The following is a 17711-nucleotide window of genomic DNA, read 5'->3' as shown; positions in this document are numbered from 1 at the left end:
TTCAGAAATGTTGCAGAGTTTGTTCTTGAGAGGAATCCTTAAGATGAAAACAAATGCCGCAATGAGTGTTTTTGAATGCAAAAATAATCAGACCAATCCTTTCTCAATTTATTATTAATCTCCAATTAGCCATTATTTCAGTCCCCTCAGCTATTTCCCACCAATGATGAAAGCAGAGAAAGGCATCATGGTCTTATTACAGGTCTCATGCCAAGTTTTGTCTAACACAGGGGTGGGCAAACTTTTTGGCCTGAGGGCTACATCTGAGTATGGAAATGGTATGGTGGGCCATGAATGCTCATGGAATTGGGGGCTGAGGTGTGGGAGGGGGTGAGAGCTCTGGCTGCGGGTACGGGCCCTGGGGTGGGGCCAGAAATGAGGAGTTCAGGGTGCAGGAGGGGGCTGGGGCAGGGGGACAGGGTTGGGGAGAGTGAGGGATCCAGCTGGGGGTGCGAGCTCTGGGGTGGGGCTCAGGATGAAGGGTTGGGGGTGCAGGAGGGAGCTCTGGGCTGGGACCGAGGAGTGTGGAGAGCAGGAGGGGGATCAGGGCTGTGGCAGGGGGATCAGGGCGTCGGAGGGGGTCAGCTGCAGGCTCCGGGTGGCACTTACTTTAAGCCGCTCCCGGAAGCAGCAGCATGTCCCCCTTCCAGCTCCTATGGGCAACACTCCTGCAGCTCCTATTGGCCGCGGTTCCCAGCCAATGGGAGCTGCAGGGGCTGCATTTGGTGCAGGTGCAGCGTACAGAGCCATTTGGCTGCCCCAACACATAGGAGCCAGAGGACATGCCACTGATTCCAGGAGTTGTGCGGAGTGCAGCAAGCCCCAGACCCCACACCTGGCTGGAGCTCGAGGGCCAGATTAAAACATCTGAAGGGCCAGATGTGACCCTCAGGCTGTAGTTTGCCCACCCCTGGTCTAACACATGCTCTATTCCAGGAACAGTTTTGCTCAGTTTTATAGCCAAAAACTAAACTTTCAATCTAACCACACATCCATGAATAAGATGTACATTAATGTGACAGACAAACTTTTAATAACTTAACCTAAAAAACTAAGACTTCTAAAAGTAACTACCTTGAAGGGGTCTGACTTTCCGAAGTATAGACAATCATTCAAAGTCAGGTGCTTTCAACATGCATCAAGATTTGCACTCCCAAGATCTAAGCCACTCAAAACTAATAACTTTAAAAATATCTTAACCCAAGTTAATACTTATTGTTTTTTCATATAAATACTTCTATGGATGATCTGCACCATTTAATAGGACAGTACTTTTTTTTCAAAAAGAAATGGGGCAGTAGTCTACTCAAATAATCATGCTCCTGATTTCCTACAGTAACAGAAAAGGAGATTTTGGTTGTGTTTTGTAAATTGCATTGTGGGTTTTTTTGTTTTGGTTTTTTACAAAAACCACAATTACAATGGAATCTGGGCTGCTGCTTCTTGTTAGGGAGCAACAAAGCACCACTTTCTAGCCTGTTAGCTTTTTAACCAGAAGCAACTGTTCTGGGCCATTATAACAACAGCCTTGTTCCAGAATCTTGTCTACAGTTTCCAGAAGAGGACTGACATGTTGACAAATGCAACTAAGCGGACCAATTTGTATGAAGCTATTAACTATTAACTACATTATAATATCTAAGACAAAAAACCCACAGACTCAAAAAGAGCTTTTAAAAAGCTGTGCTAATTTAATACAGCATTTAAGAGCTTCTTAGGTAATACATCCTATTAATATCAATTCTACTATCAAGACACTAACTTCTTAAATAATTAACAAAGCTGCATTATTAGAATAAGATGTACCCCTTTTTCTGAAGGCTTACTCAACTCAAGTAATTTAAAAGATAGCTATTTATGTATAACAAGAAAACATGAATTAAGATCTAAACATTCAGACACACTGAAATTTGATATTGAAAGTTTTGTTCATAAATGCAGCAGTTGCCTACATGTTATTTCTGATAACTGCAGGAGTTATGTGAACCGTAAAAAAGTGAAATATTTGGGGTTTTGTCCTTTACAGTGTGTGATGGTCTCAGACATTTCCATTTTTATTTGTTTACATTTTATATTCATCTCTTTGTTGGAGGACTGTAGCAAGAATGCAACCTTGTCTACAATAGGAATTTTTTTAAAATCCTATTGGTTGAACCAGTGTTAGCAACAGTGGGAGCTGTAATATAAATAAGATTTCCTTGGCTGGTAGCATTTATTACCATTTCCACTAAATCTCCTTTTCAATTGGTTTAAACTAACAGTAATGAAAATGTTGAACAGTACCAGTCTTGGCTAAATTAGAGAGAGCTAAGAGGTCACTGGAATTATAGTTCTTTAGCATCAGAGATATGTACTATTTTTTTTTAATATTTCTTGTGTGTGTAACAGGAGAAACACCAATCACTAAAACCACCAATGAAAAATATAAAATTTCAATATTGCTATGTGAACTCTTGATATAAAATGGTGTATGTGTCTCCTGTTTGAAGATAAGCAGCAGCACCTCTTCTGCTTTTTCAACCAGGACAAAAGTGAATTAATTCCAAACAACCAAATTATTAATCCATGAGCCTGCTTTCACACCATCATTGGGTGAATCTTACCCTTTTTAGAGTGTGGAAGAAGCCAATCAACCTTCTGAAGCAGCTCAGGGAAATGCAGACCTCAGCCAGACAAGTGCTTCAGCTACTGAAAATCACAACCTGTATGAATGAGTTGTGCAGTGGACCAGAGAGCACTCCCATCATCACAAGAGCTTTCCGGACTTAACTGAGCCTCAGAGATGAGCTTCAGGCATCCATTCTTCTCAGTGCAGCTATTAGACAGGCTCCTCAGTGGATAGAAATTCCAACCAAATCTACTGAATGACATGACTTTGCAAGAATAACTATGAAAAGTCCTCAATAGCAGCAGCCTTGGGGATGTAGAGACCAATATTTTTCTCCAGAAATCCTCAAGAGACATGGTCCAGAAAAAGAAAAGAAAGCATATCAACATCCTCAAGCCCAGAGCAGTGAGAAAGCAGTTGTGGTCTCATACCAATGACCAGGAGGAAAAAGAGGAGTCCACATACAGCACTACACAATTGAGTGCTCTTTTAGAATGGGTGGAAAAGGATTTGGGCCTAAAAAGTAACTCACATGGCAAGAATCTTCAATTTACAGGCAAACTGCTGAGTGAAACCATCAGTCCCAGTCAGTGGTCCCTGACCAGGACAGTCATGGCTCAATCTGAGGGAGCCTTGAAGTGAATCTCTGCTGCCTTTTCAAAGGACCAAAAATTTGCCAGAAAATCTGCACCATATTCAGAAACCTCCATGCCTGGGCAGCAGATACATGGTCTATCCGATGATCAGGGCACCATTTTATACTTTGTTCCCCTTTCTCCTGGTTTCTCCAAGGGTTCTGAGAAAGGTAAAGACAGTTTGAGGATTGCTAATGCTAGTGGCTCCTAACAGTCCTCACAGATCATGGGATTCATCTCCTTGCTCATTTGCTAATGCAGGAGGGAAAAAAAAAAATCTAGACTTCAGGAAAACAAAACATTGGTACTTTCCTCATGAATCTTCAGATACTACATATTTTACCTCTCTCTCCTTCCAAGATCTGCTATAAACTGTTACAGTTCATTTGGAGAATGTCTACACAAGGAAAATGCATAAAGTTACACGCTAACTAAAACCATGTTAAACACTATTTTTCCCTTAAGTGGGCAAGCATAGTCATGTGGGAAAACATATTAGTTCTAGGCAGAGGTGAAAGTAAGTCGGTACGCCCCGGTACGGTGTACCAGAAAGAGCCAGTGCGCCGTACCGGGACCGGCTTTCCCAGACAGCAATTTAAAGCCCTGGGGTAGCGGCAGCAGGGCTCCAGTGGGGATTTAAAGGGCTCCGGAGCTCTAGCTGCCGCTACTGCCCCAAGGCCGTTTAAATCCCCGCCAAAGCCCTGGGGTAGTGGCAGCGGGGCTCTGGCGGGAATTTAAAGGGCTGGAGCAGTAGCGGCTGCTAGAGCCCCGAGCCCTTTAAATCCCTGCCTGAGCCCTGCTGCCCGAGCCCTGGGGTACCAGTGGCGGGGCTCCAGCGGGCATTTAAAGGGCCCCGAGGCTTCAGCCCCTGCTACCACCCGAGGTCCCTTTAAATTGCTGCCGGAGCCCCACCGCCACTACCCCAGGGCTCGGGCAGCAGGGCTCAGACGGGGATTTTATGGGCTTGGAGCTCCGGCAGCTGCTACCACAGCGGAGCCCTAGGTCTTTTAAAGCTCTGCCAGAGCCCAGTGCCCCGGGGTAACAGTGGCAGCCAGGAGTCCCCAAGGCTCCTCAGTGATTTAAAGAGTCTGGGGCTCCACTGCAGTAGCGGCAGCTTGAGCCTGGGCCCTTTAAATCATAGAATCATAGAAGGCTAGGGTTGGAAGGGACCTCAGGAGGTCATCTAGTCCAACCCCCTGCTTGAAGCAGGACCAATCCCCAATTTTTGCCCCAGATCCCTAAATGGCCCCCTCAAGGATTGAACTCACAACCCTGGGTTTAGCAGGCCAATGCTCAAACCACTGAGCTATCCCTCCCCCCCGATCACCCCCAAGCCCCAGGGCTCCCAGCCGCCTCTGCAGCTGGTAGCTTGCAGGTGATTTAAAGGGCCTGGGGCTCCCAGCTGCCACCGCAGCTGGAGCCCCGGGCCCTTTAAATCGAGATTTAAAGGGCCCAGGGATTTAAAGGGCCTGCCTCTTCCGGTTGAGGCCACACCTATTCCGGTTGAGGCCACGCCCCATGCTCAGAACTCCAGCATACCAGTAAATCCTTTTACTTACTTTCACCCCTGGTTCTAGGATAATCATGACAGTTAACAGGTAGTGCTGACTAAGCCAATTTGTTACTTTTTGCCATAGCATATGAATCTGAATTCATGTTGCATTTTATTGGTGACCACAGACTCACATGCTTATTGGAGTTTTGTTGAACAACATGTCAACTGTGAATAGCAATATAATAATCCAGAGCAGGGATGTTTGTTTTAAAGGCAGTACTGGTAATCTAATCCTCAAGTAAACTTTTTCTTTTAATCCTGAGAATTTTTTTGCTCTTCAGAAGGTGAAAATTGATGGGGTTTTTAAAATTAATTTTGATACATTAGTTATAATTCTCAATCTCAGTTTTACATTTTAACTTTAAACACTGAGGAACAAATATTTAATACTGGGCTCTTCAACTGAGTAGAGAAAGGTATAATATGATTAAATGGCTGGAAGTTGAAGATAGACAAATTTAGACTAGAAATAAGGCGTACATTTTTGACAGTGAGAATAATTAACCATTGGAACAATTTACCAAAGTTTGTGGTGGATTCTCTATCACTGACCATTTTTAAATCAAAATTGGATATTTTGGGGAAGTTCTATGGCCTGTGTTATACAAGAGATCAGATAAGATTATCACAGTGGTCCCTTCTTGCCTTGGAATCTATGAACTACTGCAGTTTCAAATGCATACAAATAGGTCATCACTTGCTTTTCTCAATTTACATAAAGCACTTTTAAAGCAGCTGCTGTGCTTCATCCTAGAATGCTGCATTTCCAATGGAAGATAATGTGATTTCTTAATATAAATTGTAAAGTACAAATATTATGGTCTAAGTGGTAGGTGGCTGGGGTTTTTTTTAGTTAAAAAAAAACTGATGTGAGTGACAAAAGTTGTTTTACTTCTTCCAATAACTATTTGATTACAACGCATAAGTCAGGTGAGAAGCCAGGAGGAAAAGAAATCTCAGCCATGAATATTGCATCATCTGCAGATATGAATTTGAATAATTTAACAGTGAATTCCAAATGCTAACTAACCACAATAGAACTTTTAAACATTTATATAATTCCACTAAGACTCCAGAGAGGAAAAAGTATTGCATTAATTCTCAGCTAATATTGCCAGCACAAGGCAATGAATTAATTTTAATACAATCCATACTGTATCGTCTTTTTGCTCGACAGTTCTAGTGATTTCTAACAGTTGCTGCACTGACATAAGTTTTGGTTATTTAGAAGTCTTCACAAACTTTAAAAATAGCCTTCGACGCTAAGCTACAAAGCATCTGCAGAGGGCTACAAAGAATTAATTCCATCTCGAGGTTCTGGTGAGACAGAGCAACCAAATTTTACTCTGGTGATATATAAAGTTACCTAGCATTCCCCTGAAGGAATTGTTTCCTTGTAACTCACTGCTGATGATTCATTCACATGCACAAAAGCTTTCATTTGGGTCCATTATGACTGTTTTCATTGTGTAAGAAAACAGGCATAATGAAAGCAACAAGCTTAATACAAAAAGTTCCTATTCTGGTAGTATTCACTATAACTGCTTGGGGTCAGGATTCCCACAATTATAACTAACGTAATAAAAATGAAAAGCTTTTAACAAAAGGAACTTCAAAATAAAATAATTATACTTCTATCCACCTTTTCTAGATGACTGATGGCACCATTTGGATTTCAAACTTCTGCTTATTACAACTGAGCCAAGCAGGTATCAATTATATTTGTACAACATATTTTTATATACTTGTATTTATTATTTTCATCTCTTACTGTTTCAAACTCAAGCACCTCATAAGTAAGGCTGTGAATCATTCACTGAGGTCATGGAAGTCACTTCCTCTCCCCCGCGGCAGCGGGGCCCTGGATTAAAACACTTCAAATTTCAGAGAATCCACCATTTACCCTAGTTTAAACCTACAAGTGATCTGCGCCCCACAACGAGACCAAGACTGCTCAATTCTACCTCAAGTCTACCACAGCAGGGTTTAGGTAGAAAATTGCCCACCTCCACCCTGCATTGAAATATCAGGACACAGTAATATCAATTTGAGCTTTCTATACATAAAGATTGCAGTAACTTAATGCCATATACATTGCTTGAGCTCTTGTGGAACGAGTTCTTATCTATGAGAAGTGGGGAAATTAGACAGCTGAGAGCAAAATACAGCCAGAGATCCAATTTGAAATTCTTTGAGAGGATAGAGCCTGACCCCTGACTCTTTCCACTTCAAAACCAATCAGAAAATCTCCCAGACTGTTTGTTGCCATTCTCCGCAGGTAAAAAGGTCAAGGCTAACCAAACACTGAGGGAATGGAACCGCCTTTCTTCTGAGGATGCATGTGGTTTGAAGAAGAACACAGGTAAGTGAACTGACTGGTTCAGGTGGAACAGACTATTTTGGGGGTGAATTTAGGGCATTAACGTAATGAAACTTTGTCCTTATGGAATATAGCTTAAGGAGGATCTGCCATCAGCACTCCAAGCTCAACAACCTTTCTGAGGCGATGGCTACGAGGAATGTGGATAGGAGAGACATGGAGCAAGAAGCTAACGATTCAAAAGGAGGCTCAGTGAGTACAGAGATAACAAGACTCAAGTCCCATTGAGGAGCAAGCTTTTTCAGAGGTGGAAAAATTCTGGAAAGGCATAATCAGAATCTGTCAGTTGGTGGGTGTGTGAAGACTGAATAGCCCTGTGAAGGTGGATGGTATGCACTGACTGCTGCCAAATGGACCCATAAGACACTGACAGACAAAACTGCTGTCTTTAAGGAAAGAATATAGTCAAGAGTGAGAGGAATATCAGCAGCTTCTGGGGGTATACGTCTTTGATGAGCCAACAGAGAAAAACAAATCACTTGGCTAGGTAACATTTTCTAGTGGAATCCATCATACTATTAGAAAGGAGGTTCTGTACAGCTTCAGAACATGATCGGTCAAAGGACAATGCCCATCCAAAAACCAAGCTCTGAGATGAAGCGGCTGTGGGTTGGGATGCTTGATCTTGGCATTTTCCTGGGTCAGGAGATTGGGAAACATTGAATAACAATCTATGTTCAAGATGACATGCATAGGAGGTTGAGGAACCAAAACTGTACGGGAGCAATGAGAATGATTAGTGTTCTGTCCTGCCAAGTCTTGTGTAAAACTTGAGGCAGGAGTGGGAGTGGAGGGAAGATACAGTTCAGGTGGGCTGACTATGTAAAAAGTAGAGTGTGGCTCTGTGCGTGGCAACCTAGGGCTCCTCTGGAACAGTGTATGTAGCATTTCCTGCTTGTTTGGGAGGCAAACAGTGGTAGTGGGTCCCCCAGAGAGCAAAAACAGTTCACTGTGTAGTTCCCACTTTTAATAGACAGAGAAGCGTTTGCTGAGTCGACTAGCACATTCTGGTTTCCTAGGAGATTGTCTGCCAACAGGGCAATTGATTGCCAATTCACCAGTTCTACTGACTGACTGCTTCTGCACACAGGGGGACAGATCTCGCTCCTCCCTGTTTGCTGATGTAAGAGATAGTCATGATGTTGTCTGACATTATGAGGACAGGGGGACCTTGAATGAATGGGAGAAAAGGTTTCACAAGCCCTTCAAACTGCTCCCAACTCCGATGTCCAGATGCCCTGTGCTGTATGGTTGTCCTTGTGAGCTCCCCAACCTAACACTGTCTGAAGCAGAGGTGAGAAAGGGAATGTTGACACATGGAGATTCTTCCACCATAACAGGGATGATACCTCTTTGGCAGGAACAGTCACTAGTGTTTTCGTGGACTGCCAGTTTGGCAAGTACACTGTTTGAAGCCACACTTGTAGGCAATGAAGGTGGCATCTTGGAATGGCATGACGTAAGTGCATGGAGCCATATGACTGAGGAGAGAGAGACAAATGTTGACAGGTACTCTGGGGCTGCTTATGACCTGATCTCGGAGATTGTTCATACTCTGAAACCTTTCCGTCAGTAGGTAAGCCCTTGCCATGAGTGAATTTAAAGACTCCCCCATGAAGTTTAAAGCCTGTGTCAGGGTAAGGATGGATTTTTCAGCATTTATGCTGATCCCCAAAAAAGAGAGGAGTTGCACCATTGTCAAAGTCGATGCATAGGCCTCTTGGTATGACCAGATGACCAGTCATCAATGTAGGGGAAAATGATGAAACCACAGAATCGGATAGAAGCTGCTACTACAGAGAACACCTGGATAAAGACTTGGGGCATAGTAACAATGCCAAAAGGGAATACTCTATATTGAAAGTGGTTGGAGCCCACCATGAATTTTGAATAGTTCAGGAAGTCATACGTAGTTGGCTATTCTGAACTAGAAATTAGAAGACCTTCCCTTCCCAATAAATCGAGACACTTGCCCTCCTTATCAGTCATGGTAGATAGAGAGTATTGTTGGCTAGAGCTTTCCATGACAGCCTGGACCACTAAAGAGTTAGGGACAGGGTGAGACAACAGAAATCCCACCCCTTTGGCTAGGACATAGTACCAATTCTCTGCCCTCTTATGGGTACGGGCACAGGTAAGCTGCAGTATGCCAGAATGCTCTAGCTGGCTCCAGGATGGCTTCGTTAACAGGGAGCGCTATTAGACTGAAGTATGTCCAGGGGCTTGTTATGAGGATCCTGAATCTCTTCAAGAGGAATCTGCAGTTCCCCTGCAATTCTGCTAAGACATTCTTGGAATTGCTTGTCGTCATGGGGGGGGTGGAGGAGCATGGGTGGAGATACTGGAGTCAATGTCTTATCTGGAGACAAAGATGGCAACATCATCGGTTCTAATGAAACCACTGGATCCAGTGTGTATTCCTTCTCCTCCTCAGTTGGATCAAGGAGCAGTTCCAGTTACTCTCTTAAATGCATGGGAATGGGCAACTCCCTAGCAGACTGGACCAACTTTGAGGATGGAACTGGTTCCATGGCCCCCAATATGGCCAACAGAATGAACTGAATGGTGGTTGTGGAGGTCCCCATTCCATGGGGACCAACAGTTCCAAGGTACCGAGGTGTAGGTTGGTCCCAAGCTGGTTCAGGCCTTCTGACCAGGAAGGTGTGTCTTGGAGGAGGTAGTAATGGTTCATTGGGCAGTTCAAAATCTCCCAATAAGGAGAAAACTGATTCTGGGTCCAGTAGCGACATCGACAATGCCATTGGAGGGGAGTAGAATGGGAGACAGACTCCTCCCAAAGGCTGGCTCTCCTGGTAGAGGGAGGGATCCAACTGAGTAAGAACTCCAGATCTGGGACAGCAAAGATGTCCTCAGGTAGAGCACATGTCTTGGCTCATCCTGAAGTGAGAGGGATTCTGTCCACCCAACCCTCAGTCGAGACAGCCTGTGAGCAACAGCCACTGAAGACAAAGACAATACTGGGGATAACAGAGGCTCTCAGTGATCGGTCTTCGTTGGTGATGGCAGATCCCAAGGTTTGTGTTTGGGATGAACTAGAACAGGGGTAGGAAACCTGTGGCATGCATGCCAAAGGCAGCACGTGAGCTGATTGCCAGTGGCACTCATGCTGCCCGGATCCTGGCCACCGGTCTGGGGGGCTCTGCACTTTAATTTTAAATGAAGCTTCTTAAACATTTTAAAAACCTTATTTACTTTACATACAATAGTTTAGTTATATATTATAAACTTATAGAAAGAGACCTTCTAAAAATGTTAAAACATATTACTGGCAAGCGAAACCTTAAATTAGAGTGAATAAATGAGGACTCGGCACACCACTTCTGAAAGGTTGCCGACCCCTGAACTAGAAGCACATGTGCTGGCGAATTGATATCCAGTGCTGGTGGAGCCCTAGACTTGTGAGCTTTTTTATCACGCAGCTGAGACTTAGAACATACTATGTCTGATGTTAGAGACTTGTTCAATTTAGGCAGGGCTTGAATCCATATTCTACAAAGTGGATTTGGAGGAAGATTTAGTCTCATGCTTATGAGCATGTTCCTTGCTCTCCAGACCAGACGCTACCGAGGGATCTGTGGAGGTACTGTCTCTTGCTCCCGAGTTGGACCTTTTGGGATGGCACAATCCTTGCTGAGTCATGGAAGTCTCCCAGCCCAGGTCTGATTGCAACCTCAAGGCCTATTCCATTAGGTGTTTCCTAAGGTGAAGTTCCCACCCTTCCCAGATACTACCAGGGAACAAATAGCAGATACTGCCCCTTACCACACGTGGGAATCCCTGAATCATAGAATCATAGAATCATAGAATATCAGGGTTGGAAGGGACCCCAGAAGGTCATCTAGTCCAACCCCCTGCTCAAAGCAGGACCAATTCCCAGTTAAATCATCCCAGCCAGGGCTTTGTCAAGCCTTACCTTAAAAACCTCTAAGGAAGGAGATTCTACCACCTCCCTCGGTAACGCATTCCAGTGTTTCACCACCCTCTTAGTGAAAAAGTTTTTCCTAATATCCAATCTAAACCTCCCCCACTGCAACTTGACGATACAGGCAGCACCGGTGGTCATTGCTGACCAAGAAGGATCTCAAGTAGTAAACACAAACTTGAAGCCCAAAGTCCTGGGCATAGTCCCCAAAACGGGGCATGTAGTGGGAATAAGGGAGGGCTCCCCATGCCAAGGAGGCTAACTATAAAACACTAAAAAACAATTAGATAAAAAAATTTTAACTCAAAAACTTTTACAAACTATTTACACAGACCTAAATATATGTTCACAGATAACGGAAGAAAGCCAACGCTTTGGACACTGAAGGTTCCTACCTGGACTATCTGGCGGTGAGAAGGAACTAGAAATGTGGTCGGTCTACCCCACCTTTTATCTCCTCAGTTGGAGGCACGAGGTGAACAAGCACACATGTGCAGACCACAGGACGCTGCTTTCAAAATTCTCCAGCTTTGGGCACGTGCATACTCCACAATGGAATATACATAGGGACCAGCACTCAAAGAAGAATTACTATTATTAACATCAATTAAAGCAATGCACATAAAATCCAGTGTCCTGCTGTGAAAATGTAACCAGAAAGACTGCCTATGTAAAAATCACAGAAACAAAGGGATCTCAAGAGTTCATCTAGTCGATCCCCTTGTAGAGAGGCAGGATTAGGCCTTTTAAAAGTAATTAATGATTGGGGGTGGGGTATGGAAGGACAACAGTATGGTATTTTCTGTATTCCAAATCTAACACAATGTATGCTAATATAAGCAGCAAATACATTTTTGCCATATTAATTCCTCTTGAAGACTTCAGCATTGTCTCTTGAAAAAATGCTCCATATGAACACAATAGTCCCATTGATGATGTAAACAAATGACTAAAATATTTGACCTTTAAAAATATAACAGCAAGAGTAACACATCAATCACTTTGGGACCCTAAGAATATATAGAATTATGCACCCTCAACAGTATGTACTAAGGCTGAAATTCCATTGCAGGACCCAAACCATGTCAAACCATAAAAAAAGTGTTTAAATGCTTGTGTTACTCATAATTTGTCAGGAGAACCCTCAATGGGTCCGTTTATTCTTACTTTCAGTGAAATTTGTGTTTGTTTGTGGGATTTCAGTCTAGTATCCTCATTACTTGCTTAACTTTAAAAAAAACACAAAACATATAGCACATCTCTTTCTCAATACTTTAAAATACTACTCCAACTAATCCATGTTGGACTTGTATTTGGTTTTATTTAAAAACACCTATTTCACTGCTTTCAAACACAGCTTTGAGAGTGAAGTGAGATATGGCAGAAATGAGATATGGCATTGAGTCTAACCACTGAGATATCACACAGAATCCAAAACCCTGCAAATAGTGCACGTAACTGACTAGAAATACATAAAAACTTGTGAGCATAATTTAAAGGTCATAATATCATCCCTCAAAAGAGTTACATTTTTAGACTGTTTCACAGCACAGCTAGCAACATCACTGATAACAGCAGTAACATCTGCACCAACTTTGCCCATAGTAAGGGACTGAGAAGAGATTTTCCATACATGTAAATCAATCAGGTTTGTACAACAAAGCATTCATCTGGACCAATGGGTTTCCCACTGCTGAGTGCTGTGGCGTTCCAGCATAGATTTTTCTGATCACTTCTTTAGCCCCCATCACCCTGAACAGGCAGAGTGCTGAAGTCTAACACGCTGCCCAACAGCACAGCCCCCTCACCCTTCCCCCTCCCAAAGCCCACCAAATCTGCAGAGGGAGTGCTGATGAGAGTAGGGTCACGGTAGTAGGGCTCAAGAGACGAAAGAACATGCTATCTGCCCTGAGCATGAAGAGAGCACAAAAAAATCCTGAGTTCCTAACACTGGCTGATCAGCAAGGATCTAGTTAGCAAAGGGTGATGGAATCACCCCCTGAAAACTGTAACTAAAAGTTTCTATAGCCTCCCAGTGAGCAGCCATGGGCTTTACTGTAAGAAGCCCTTTTTCCTGCCCCGAGAGAGACTGACCACTCTGTCTTGGCCTGTTCCAAATTGGTCTCCAGTAGAGGTGTACAAAACTGGTCTTTTTTTATATGTGAAAATGTTTGCGCAAATGTTTTGATTTTCTTCAGTTTTTTAACCATATTCGTAATAGTTTGATAAAAGTTTTCCCCGTGGGGGGGGAGGGGGCAGGAGAAGAGAAAGGAGGATGCATGTATGTTTAAAAAAAAATTTTTAAAAAGCAAACTGGAAAAAGCCCTACCATTTCACTTCCTATCCTACACTTTTTCCAGTGGACAAAAAGTAAGAGGAAGCAGAAGAAAAAAGTCTACTCTCACTATTTTTCCCCCACTGAGGGGAAGTCAAAGTATTACACTCTCTCACTTTTCAAAAAAAAAGTCAGAGGCTTTTTGGATTGGCTGTGCAATCTTAATTCAGCCTCCCTGCGCATATAAATTGTGATACAATCTTTAATCAGACAATCACAAACTTTTTTTCCCTGCTTCAAAAAGTGCACAGGATGGATGGTGCTCTGGGAATGAATCAGGATTGTGTAGTGAATGTCATTTATCTGTAGGACTCCTGACTCAAAGTTGGAAGGTGTGTGATGAATGAGGCAGGGGATTGCAGGAGGAGAAAGGCTGGTTTTGTGATCAGGGTAGTTTGAATGCCATCAGAGATTACTGGTTTCTATCCTTGCCTCTGCCAGAGTTCCTGTGTGATGCTGGGCAAGTCACAAACCAAAATGTGCTCAAGTGGCCACTGTGTCTTCCTCATTTTCTCGGTATTAGCGTGAGAGATACATGCAAATCAGACCTCAGAAGTTCTGAGAAATCACAAATGCAATAGAGATCAATGGGAGCTCTGCTCTAAAACATGTAAGTGCTGTAAATCCCAAGTACTCTGAAAAATCAGGGCCAAAATGTCAAAAGTGTTAACTAATTTTGGGTGCCCAATTTGAATCAATGTTGGTTTTAATCTCTGTGCCTCCATTTGCCTACGTAAAAGGAGGATAACACAATCATCTTGCCCCACCAGGGTGTAGAGATGATGAAATCATTAACGTTTGCAGTGAAGTAAGATGCATAAAAAAAGCCAAAGAGAAAATTAATAATTCTTTATTCAGTGCAGGCAGGATTTGGATGGTGTGCAGTGAATAACGCATGGGACCACAAACACGGAATGATGAGGATAACATAAAATATTGAATAGCTGCTCATTCAGTGAACACTGCCCATCTCGTATACTTAATGAGGCAGAGGTCCTGTGGAAAAAACTGAATATGATCATGTCATTTTAGATTTACAATATATACACACACAAGGGGATGAATTAAGTTGCATGGCCACCTTAATTTTGATAAAAGAGAAGGAGTACTTGTGGCACCTTAGAGACTAACAAATTTATTTGAGCATAAGCTTTTGTGAGCTACAACTCACTTCATCGGATGCATTCAATGGAAAAATTTTTTGATGTTTTCTAACTTTTGAGTGCTTGACTTTATAACCTTAATGTTCTTTTAATGTAGTTTAGGCGATATATAATTGTAATGAAGAAGAAGTAAAGGGTTTAAAATAAATCTTACACATTCAACATTATATTTTTGTACTATAAGGTTGGTGCTACATGTAGTTTTTCAATGAAGTAATGACTTAATGGAATTTTAATTTTGTTTATTTCTGCAATGTGAATTTCAACCCTCTGACTAATTGAACAGCTGCTGGTAACTAAAGTAGAATCTGCTTTTTGATAACAGTACCTCTCATCTATAGTCAGAGTGAAGGATCTTTATAAAAATGAATGTTCTCTATTGTGTTTTGAAGAATCTTTCTAAACAATCTTCAGCTCACCCTCTTGGCAGTACAACAACCTTTACAAATCTATTTGGGTCTTATTCCACAGTCCATTCCTATTCAAAGCACATGTTTAAAATGACCTAGCCCCCGGGCATAGAGAGTACTAGGTCAAAAGGAGACTAGGTCAATAGGGACGTGATCGTTCCCCTCTATTCGACATTGGTGAGGCCTCATCTGGAGTACTGTGTCCAGTTTTGGGCCCCACACTACAAGAAGGATGTGGAGAAATTGGAGAGAGTCCAGCGAAGGGCAACAAAAATGATTAGGGGTCTGGAACACATGACTTATGAGGAGAGGCTGAGGGAACTGGGATTCTTTAGTCTGCAGAAGAGAAGAATGAGGGGGCATTTGATAGCTGCTTTCAACTACCTGAGATGTGGTTCCAGAGAGGATGGTTCTAGACTATTCTCAGTGGTAGAAGAGGACAGGACAAGGAGTAATGGTCTCAAGTTGCAGTGGGGAGGTTTAGGTTGGATATTAGGAAAAACTTTTTCACTAGGAGGGTGGTGAAACACTGGAATGCGTTACCTAGGGAGGTGGTGGAATCTCCTTCCTTAGAAGTTTTTAAGGTCAGGCTTGACAAAGCCCTGGCTGGGATGATTTAATTGGGGATTGGTCCTGCTTTGAGCAGGGGGTTGGACTAGATGACCTCCTGAGGTCCCTTCCAAACCCTGATATTCTATGATTCTATGATTCTCCCATCAACCTACCTACCCTCTCTTGGGGAGGTGGAATACCTATGTTGATGGAAGAACCCCTCCTGTCAGTGTAGGTAATGTTTTCAACTGAAGTGCTACAGTGGAGCCACTGCAGCATTTTAAGTGAAGACAAGCCCCTAATGTGTATGTTAAGAATTAACATACTAGGCAAATACTGACAGGTTTCAGAGTAGCAGCCGTGTTAATCTGTATTCACAAAAAGAAAAGGAGTACTTGTGGCACCTTAGAGACTAACAAATTTATTTGAGCATAAGCTTTCGTGAGCTACAGCATCCGATGAAGTGAGTCTTTTCTACAACAATTTTACTCAGTTCCAAAATTTCTATTATTTACATTTTTTCATTAGCCTGATTCTCAGTATGCAGGTTACTGTCCTAGGATAATTCAATCTATTTTATATACACAAATAAACAACCTATTGGTTTTCTTGTATTGTCCGCAAAGAACTATAGCAATAATTATTAAAAAAAATAATCAAACAACCCTACAAATGGTGAAACTATACATAAACTGCTACACAAAATTTACTCCACAAAAGGTTACTGAGATTTAAGAAATCAGGTCACGTGATCTCTTGTTAATTTCAAATCCTTTAACTAGGATCTTTGATATAACTGAAAAATTCACCAGTGGAATTGGGCAGTGCTTGGACAAGATCAAACTATTTCACTGTAAAATAGGTGCTCTCTCATTTACCCTGGTAATACAAATGTTTCTCAATTATAATCCAATTGTGAAAAGGGAACATTTTCAAACCTCTCTAATGATAAAGTTCTCTAAACTGCATCTTTGTTACAATCATTACTAGATTTGAATAAAATATTTCAGTGCTCCCAACTCGTGATTTTATTGCATCTTGCAATAATTGGTGCTATTTTTAAACCCCCAGCTCCCTGGAGTTATGTGAATACATGAAAATCTCAGCTTTCATTCTTAAAGTATGTTTCTAGCCCTCATGGATGTGGATAAAAGCATGAAAACCTGTACCCCCAAAGGCTAGAACACCACAAAGCAAATAAAAACATCCCAAATGTAATTTAAAAAACACATTATTTTTAAGTCAATTGTAATTTTTTGGAGCCTGACTCACGTTTTTTTGAACATTTGGGGCTCGCAATACGGACACGTTAACACATCATTCTGCGTATCTAGCTTACAAAACAGCTAGCTCTACAAAACACTTTTCTTGTACCATATTCTCTGAGTGCCACTTTCCTATTTCTTTAACATCTGTATGGTAAAAATAATCAGTTAAATGAATGTATACTCTTACAGTACCCTCCAAGTCTTCTGTCTCTGTCCTGATCATTTCCCAGTCTTCACCATGCAGTGAAATTCGCTCCACTCCCATCAATGAAGATGCAGCTATATTTTCCTTGTGGACTCTCAGACACTGATAACTTTCACCCCAAAAAAAAAAAAAAGCGCAGGATCAGCAACCCCAGCAGCAATTTTGTGTATAAAGCTTTTCTTCTTTTCAACTTCTTTGCAAATGCCAGTTCCAAGTTCGGCCTCTGTTATGACACTTCTTACTTCCACAACATGCACCAACTCGGCTACAGCACAATGCAGCTTTTTTTTTTTTTAAATCCTTCAGCTGTTCATATAGATTTCAACATCTGCACATTACCACTGAAGGCAGCTCTCAATTAACTGTGAAACAAACGTGCGTTTTTGCCCCAGTCTCACTATCACTTTCTGCTCTCTCTAGCTTGTGCTGTAGATCGAAATAGGAAGGCAAATTATTTCATGAAACAGTATCACAGAAAAAAAAACAAAGGCAAATCAGCGCTCAGCAGCGTGTTCCATTAAATAGCTGCGCAGCCTTGCCAGCTGCTCAAGGCTGTAGTAGAATCTTATACTGAAAGGAAGGAGGAGATGACATCATGCACTATCCTTTCTTCCTAGCAAGATCCACCCACTTCACCCGAGCTCAGTACCATAAATC

General features: G+C 42.2%; 1 protein-coding gene across 2 annotated transcripts in view; it reads right to left on the bottom strand.

Moving 5' to 3' along the window:
- The window catches only part of MYO9A (myosin IXA), a 398158-nt gene extending 380995 nt beyond the window's left edge, over positions 1-17163 (bottom strand). For both annotated transcript variants that reach the window (XM_084641695.1, XM_084641696.1), the window contains exon 1: positions 17042-17163. The gene's annotated coding sequence lies outside the window, so the exon portion shown is untranslated. The remainder of the gene's footprint in view (positions 1-17041) is intronic.
- Positions 17164-17711: the final 548 nt, after the last annotated feature.

Source organism: Lepidochelys olivacea (genome assembly GCF_965140295.1).
Source record: "Lepidochelys olivacea isolate rLepOli2 genome assembly, chromosome: 10".
NCBI lineage: Eukaryota > Metazoa > Chordata > Testudines > Cheloniidae > Lepidochelys > Lepidochelys olivacea.
The sequence above is the reverse complement of the archived record's forward strand: the minus strand, read 5'-3'. Positions and strand labels throughout refer to the sequence as shown.